Genomic DNA, 7,198 nt, shown 5'->3' with positions numbered 1-7,198 from the left:
AAAGGCTAAATTTTTTTTTTAGGTCACTCAGGTATATATAAGTTATCTTAAAATAGTAATAAATAGGCATCTGATTATAATTTAAAGAAGATTAATTACATTAACTCAAATTGACAATTAAATATCTAGTACTATACGATTAACGTTATATCATATATTTAAAAGGAAAAAGCTTTTTATAAGCACTCCCATCGATTATAGAATCAAGTTGAATCAAAACCTGCGGCTGATATCCTAAAATCCGTTCGTTGACTCGTGCCCAGCGAAACCTGTTTTTTTCAATGGCGTTGTGTGCTCGAAATTGCGATTAAATCATAGGTAAATTTTATCAATGGGATTTTAACACATGCTCACTTAAATTTGCATACCCGTTTGGGTGTGCCACGTGCTGAGCGGAAATAATTATAAAGCTATGAAGGCGTGTTTATATATTTTATGATTCCAAGAAGCATAAGTTTTGTTTATTCACTATATGTTACGATTTCCTGTTTAGATTATGTTAAAAATTTAGGCCGTTATAGAGGCAGTGTGTCTCTTAAAACTCTAAGCATTTGTTCATACGAAAAAGATTTAACTTTATGTTCATAACAAGCAAGTTGTGTTTAAACTCTGATGTGAAGAAACTGAATTTTACTAGTATATATAAAGTAGTGTTATAATCGTGATTTCGTTTTGATAAATACAGATACAGATGTGAAAGTTAAAAACTTTGATCATTAAATACGATGTAATTTATTATGATTTTTCGTGTGTATTAAGAAATATGTAGTTTCTGTATGAGATCGCAACAAAACATTATTTATACTTAACTAGCTGTACCGAGCCACGCTTCGCTGTGGCACATTGTGATCGAATGGTTAAGAAATAAAACAAAACAAAGACACAAACATTTCATATAAGTTTAATTTTGCAATACTTGTGGAAAAAAATGATAAAAACAATCCTTGTTGCGGAAATCATGCAAAAATTTCAGCTCGATCGGTACAGAACTTTTTGAGTTTTTGAAGGGTACACAAACCAACATAATATTTATATATATAGATTAGTATAGACCGGATATGACAGTAAACATCAAGTACGATAGACACAGTTTCTGTCTGGAAATAAATATAATCAGTAAAATAAAATTGCGACAGAGCTATATCGTATTTTTTTACCTTAAAGACACTTAAAATTTATCAAAAGCTTGCAATATTTTATAATATATCATTTAAATTTGACTTCGTGATGTCATGTTTATTTTTTTTATTAAATTAACATATGAATGTTAAATCTATTTATATAACATTTACTTACAGTTAAGTTAAAGCTTTCAAGCTAAATATATGAAGAGGTTTATTGTGTTTAAGAGGCACAATGGCGCGTGACCAAAGTCAGAGTCATTTCCGGTGCGATTGAGGCCCGGTGCAAACAACCTACATAAAGATTGAATGTAGAAAAATAACCTGTTCCAATTAAGGTTTATCTTTTTGTAAGAACAGTTAATAAATTGCAATTATTATAAGGTAACATTTTATAATTAAAAAACGGAACATAATATTTCTGAGAAACAAATAAAATAAATAAATCATTGGCGCTACAACTTCTTTAGGTCTTGGCCTCAGATTTCTGAATCTGTTTCATGATTATTTTTAAATCTAATAGGCAAGAAGGTGATCAGCCTCCAGAGCCTAACACACGTCGTCGACTTTTTGGGTCTAAGACATGTCGGTTTCCTCACGATGTTTTCCTTCACCGATCGAGCAAATATTAAATGCGCATATAGAAAGAAAATCCATTGGTGCACAGCCGGGGATCGAACCAACGACCTCAGGTATGAGAGCTTCAGTAAAATCGTCTTCCACTAAGAAATCCAATCAATTTTACCGCATACATAAACTTCCCAATAACATTATTTCAATTTAACCATAAAGCCTTTTTTGAGTCCTTCAAACTTATTAAAGTTAGACAATACACATTATTCTTTTTGCCTTCGGCTTAAGTTTAAATGTACTGGCATTGCTTCATAGTATAATTAATTATGCATTTTTGTCAATCTGGCGCCATTACATCATTGCCTTGCAAATGTGAGTCAGAGAGTTGTGTAATGTTTCTTTAAGCATGATAATTGTGTCTTCTTTTAGTTGGGTAATAAATTGTGCCAATATTATTCACCACTTATTTTGAAAGACTCATTTAAATTCATATTTTCAGTTCATTACACATTTCAGTTACATTTAAACGCTTCTAGCATGTATAGGTTTCTTTATATGTGGTTGTCGATTATAAGTAAGACTAAAGCAAGGCGAATTCATTTTAGTGGATCACAAAAGCCTTTTTATCCCATATTACAAAAATCATATGTGTCGTATACAAATAGTGATCGTGTGTTTTCTACACTACTAAATACTTCTAAGGAAACAAAAATAACCATACTAAGACGGTTACAGGTAAATTGACTTTCGACACATTGTTTACGCATTTTAATTTTTTTTGTACAAGTAACACGCAGAGATCCAGAAAGTTTAGAAAAACTTATTGTGACTGGCAGAGTGGAGGGCACCAGACGTCGAGGCCGATCCCCTACTCGCTGGACCAATCAAGTAAAAGACCTTGGCTTGCGCAAGACAGGGGAGAATAGAATAGAATAGAATATAGACGTTAGTGGCGCCTCACTAACACGACATTGAGAAATGAAGAGTACGACAGAAGAGGAAAAAGAAACACTTCTTTAAACAGATTCAAAACACATATCAAAAAAACCTTAATGTGTAAAGGTTACTACACAGTCAATGAATACCTGGAAGATAAAAACGCTTGGCAATAGTTCTAATTATATTCTTATAATTTGATTTGTTATCTTTGAAGTGTTATGAATAGGTGTGTAATGGTGAATGTGGTAAATCACAGAACAGATTTTTTTTTTTTACTTATGTAACTTTAATGACGTTGTGGTTTATGACATTTTCCTTTGAATAATTGTAATGTAAAGGGAGGGCAAAACTTGCTGAGTTTCTTGCCCGTTCTTCTCAGAACAAGGCCTCCTGGTAGTTTTGCGAATGGATGGCGTAGTCCTGCTCTTTCGTGAATTTTGTAAACGTTGTTGACATTCATAAGCATGCTCTAAGAAGCATCTAAATTGAATAAACGTATTTTGATTTTGATTCTAAGAATAGAAGCTTTGTTGGATTTCGATTAAATACACCAAACATAACTTTATGTAAATATATCATATCATATAGTGGTTAGAATGTTGAAAATGTATTGCCTTTTCTATGTAAATTCAATTTCACTTCCGGTCGACATAAATGTAACCAATCCATACGAATTTTCGATACAAAATTCGAAGCTTTTGATCTGATTATTCGGACAGTAATAGCCCAAGGTATCGACTAAGTTGTTTTTATGTCCGTCTAAAACAAAGCGAAGTGTGTCACAACGCCCACTTAATTGCTGATATCGTGGAACCAGTTACATGTGATCTTTAAGTCAAATAAACATGCGCTAGCGCCGGTATTATACTTAGTTTCAAATTTTAGGTTAAACTATTTTCTGCGTTTGTTTATTCGATATTTTTTTAAAGTCTATTTTAGGTTCTAGACTGATAGATAATGTCTCTTTCACTGTACAATATTTTTGGGGATTAATATTAGGGATCTCATATAATAATTATTCTAATACTAGAATAGTTGAATGTGTTTTTCCAAGAACGGTATTAATTAAGCGACAATCGTTATAAAAACGCCGATTGTCTGCTAACGATTCGCATTTCATAAAAATGGATTTTTTTCTTTAATAAATGCTACGCTCAAATCTAATCAAATAATTAAAAAATAATATAATTAATTATATCGTTGAACCTGCTGGATCTTAATGAAAACTCAACATTTTTATTAAGTGCTACTAATTAATATATTGAAATATTCATAGACAGTTTATTAAGTTTTAAGCATTACGACTCTCATATCGAAGGTTAACGGTACATTATGGCGCCTACGGTCTTATAAGACTCGTGCCATATTGTTTTTACAGTTTATTTTGTTGCCTATTAATCACAACTTGAGTACCGTACAGCTCTGACTGTATAGGTAAGAACAAGCGGGCTTTAACAAAACATTGGCTGTTAATGAATGGTGCATTCAGATATTTTGTTAAGGCTCTATTTTTGTACTGAAGTCGTGATTATGATAATCATAATAAATCGTTTATACGCAAAGAAAGTGGTACAATCAGATTGATTGATTTAAAAAAAACAGCACAATCAGCCATTTTGAAATAGGCATGCAAATGTCAAATTAATTAAATAACCTAAACAAAAAAGGTACCTTGCCTTTAAATTTGGTTTGGTATCGGGTTTTAAGGATCGAAATTGTCTTTATGTAATCTATCTGTCTGGTGTATAATTTGTATAGTTAATGCTATTCAAAGGATATACATTTACTTCCTTTTAGTTCCAAATACGTCCACAAAGCGTTGCACTATTTAAATATTAAAAAAAAATGGAGATACAATTAAACTTAGATTCTATTTATAATATGATTTTGCGTTTTATTCCCAAGGCGTAAGCCATAGATCAGCATTGTATTGTTGACGCCATGTGTATAGAATATATGTTTATAGAATCGTTATTTGCACACAATACGTTATGAAATATAATCTGATAATAGGGGGCGTTTAAACAAAGCTTTGGGTGTGACCGCCACTGGGCACCTCCCTCCAGTTAACCCCGCTCCCCTCGTCTGCGCGTGAGTTTGCCATTTCGCAAACAGCCGAAATTTGATAATGCGCAATATTAAGCGGAATATATGAGCAATAAAATCGTGATGTTTTTTTAAACAACTTAATGGATTAAAGAAACAATAAGCTCGCTGGTTTGCAAAATGTTGAATGACTCGACTTAGGATTTGTTTTCGAAGATTCTTTAAGAGGAATATTATTGCACGCAGTATGTTACCAAGAGTTTATAAGGTAGTATAAACTGTATACTGTTTCGTGACCATTTGTTAGGCAAGTAGAAGATGAGCCTCCTGTGCCTGACACACGCCATCGACTTTTTGGGTCTCAGGGAAGCCGGAGCACTCACGATGTTTTCCTTCACCGTTGGAGCGAATGTTAAATGTGTCATAGACAGAAAGTCCATTGGTGCCGAGGAGCGATCCTATGACCTCAGGTATAAGAGTTGCATGTTGAAGACACTAGGCCAACTTTTTTTTATAAAAGCTCTTTGTTTTTTTACTTACCCGTTTTTACATCGTTAAACGAGTGGTAAGAGAATTTAATTATTTTTTTTATAAAAATGATATGATATTATTACGACTTATTGGAAGAATATTTCAGAATTTCAATCTGCTTTGCATCGTCAGCGTCCATAATTATAATGTAATATGGAAATTGGTAAAGCGACACATTGGTAGGCGCCATCAATTCTCTAATTTACATAAGATATGACGGAAAATGTAAATTTTCGTGCATATGAATTTTAATTCGATATTTGAATTGGTATTAGTGATTTTATATGTATTAACTTTGACATAATCTATACGAAAACGTTAAAACGTTTTTAAATCTAAATAAACTTGTATAATTCATAACGTTTTTAACTCCATACTTTTGGAATCGGTAATTTATTATAATTATTTTACTGATCTGCAAATTGTACTTATTACCATATATACTGTCGTTTAAAAATATAGTATTTCCTAGTTCATAAGTGTTGATTATTATAATTAAAATATAGACGTAATAATAGTTTTCATATTGGTTACTGGATACTGGTAAGCACATTTAAAATTTAATAAAAGGATAAATAAAGAAATGTAATAAATCATTTTCCAATCTACTTTTTTATTTTTATAATACTATATTATGAAAATATTGACTTATGTGTGTGTTTGTATTTCACAGTATTTCACTGACTGTCTAAGTACATAATTAAATCTATATTGTTGCATCCTATAACTAAAGCGATTGTTGAAAAATCAATTAATAATGTTTAAATTCTCTAATTAAATCTATTTACTGGACTGTTATTTACACATAACTGACTACACTAATATCTAAGTCGAATTTTGATAGCTTTTCTATTTTTTTACAACACTGATACATTGATACTAAAGAAATTTAAAATCAAGATTTAATGTGACAAGCACTTATATGCATACATAACAAACCCGGAGACAAGAGAAAACCTAAAGGAAAATTGATTTCAAAGTGTGATTGGAGCTACTATAGATATCCAGACCTAGCTCATTTATCAGAATGCTCAATCTGGATATCGGTGAGTTTAGGTGAAAACGCGTTCTTCTGTAAGGAGGTACAAATACCTGGGGTAGCTAGAGAGTATACGAAATTTCAATTTAGTTAAAAGATAAGGGGTAATCAACCTGATTATTAAATATCCTAAACGCAAACGATTTATCAATTAATTTTATACGATTCTCTTGGCTAATGTTTTGTTGACTGGTACAAATTTTAAAACAAGAAATCCGTTCAAATTGAACTCTCAAAGGCTGTCGAGGTCACCAGTTGGTATATTTTTATATTCACGGAACAGTTATATGCGTCTGGGTAACAATTTATGTGTTGTTAAACAATTTTGAACATTGTTTTTTATAATGTTAATAGAATGGTGAAGAACTCGTGGGGTGCCTATTAGACCAGTATTTTTATATGCTACGATACAAGGCATATTTTTAGTTTGGAATTTTCTATACATCAAAGACTTTATTGTAATTGTTTCGATACTATTATCATTAATAGTTATACTGATAAACTCTATATGTAGAATACTATTATTACAGCTACTGCACGGCATATTTATTTAAATCCCGAATATTATTTTATACAAAATTTCCTTTGTCACTAAAAAGTTTTAAGGCTATTAAGTTTTTACTGAAGCTTTCACTAATCTTTGTAAATATAAACACGAGAAAAATATTACTAAATTTAAGATGGGACAAGCTAATTTCACATACGTGACTCAAAATTTCTTATACAGTAGAACCTCTATAAGTCGAACATCAAGGGAGACGCCAAAAAATTCGAGTTATAGAGTTTTCAACTTATGGAGGAGTTCGACTTAGGCGGATTTTGATTCGACATAAAGAGTTTGAGGTTTATTCTTATAAATTCAAAGGGAATCAAAATTGAACACCTGACACAAAGCAAGCAAACACGTGTTTCCATGAGTCATAAATTTATTATTGTATACTCCTAAAAT

This window comes from Pieris napi, chromosome 2, assembly GCF_905475465.1.
Source record: "Pieris napi chromosome 2, ilPieNapi1.2, whole genome shotgun sequence".
Lineage (NCBI taxonomy): Eukaryota > Metazoa > Arthropoda > Insecta > Lepidoptera > Pieridae > Pieris > Pieris napi.
The sequence above is the reverse complement of the archived record's forward strand: the minus strand, read 5'-3'. Positions refer to the sequence as shown.